The 1,049-nt window shown below is 49.3% G+C and overlaps 1 pseudogene; it reads left to right on the forward strand.

Moving 5' to 3' along the window:
- The window catches only part of LOC108540913 (neugrin-like), a 1,737-nt pseudogene extending 917 nt beyond the window's left edge, over positions 1-820 (forward strand).
- The last annotated feature ends 229 nt before the right edge of the window (positions 821-1,049 follow it).

Raw genomic sequence — 1,049 nt, forward strand, 5'->3', positions numbered from 1 at the left:
TTTTTTTTTTTTTTTTTTTCTTTAACGGAGTTCCGCTCTGTGGCCCAGGCTGGGTGCAATGGCAGATCTCCACTCACTGAAACCTCCGCCTCCCGGGTTCAAGCGATTCTCCTACTTCAGCCTCCCGAGTAGATGGGATTACAGGCCCGCGCTTCCAAGTCTGGTTAATTTTTTGTGTGTGTTTTAGTAGAGACAGGGTTTCACCATGTTGACCAGGCTGGTCTCAAACTCCTGACCTCAGGTGATCCACCCACCTCGGCCTCCCAAAGTGCTGGGATTACAGGCGTGAGCCACCCCGCCCTGAAGAATTTTAAAAGGCAAATTTGTACCCACATTTGAGAAGAAGGTGAAGCCGGATCAAAAAGTCCTTAAGAAAACTGGGTTGCCTACTCGCTTCGGCAACTCCAGGGCTCTGGAAATACCTGGAAGCTGCTCCCTGCAGGCCACTCTGTATCAGGTTCTGTGCTTATGCCAGGGCGTGAAGCTTCATCCAAAGACCCGAATTACAGCACGACTTTGAAAGTGAGAGAGTCAAACACTCACAGGACAAATACACCAAGGAGATGGAAGGGAAGAAATAAAGGAATCCAGGACCTGGAGGAGAGCTTTGTGCCTGTTGCTGCAGTCCTGGGTCATCAAAGAGAGCTGCAGAAGTACTCCAGTGATTGTGAGAGCACCGGAAGAACTGGGCATGGTGGGTTGCCAAGTGATCAGGAGCTGGAGGAGTTAAAGGCAGGGGAGCCAGGTAACCAGCAGGAAAATAGTGCAGAGGGGGAGACAGTTCTTTGATAGCAACGGGAACTTCCTGTGCAGAATTTGAGTCGGGGCTTGGCTTGTGGAGATGCCTCCTGAAAAACATCTGGGAAAGTATTAATATATATGGAGCAGCCTGGATTTCCATTTATTTGGATAAGCCAGCTTGAAATAGGAAGAAGTGATGAGCCTGGAATGTGGGAGGAAAGAGCTGCGTGGATAGATTCTAACTTCCTGTAGTAGTGCTCCCAGTCTGACTTCTGTAGATCTTCAGTACTCAACCCTTCTTGCTTGGG

Source organism: Rhinopithecus bieti, unplaced genomic scaffold, assembly GCF_001698545.2.
Source record: "Rhinopithecus bieti isolate Rb0 unplaced genomic scaffold, ASM169854v2 scaffold_18956, whole genome shotgun sequence".
Lineage (NCBI taxonomy): Eukaryota > Metazoa > Chordata > Mammalia > Primates > Cercopithecidae > Rhinopithecus > Rhinopithecus bieti.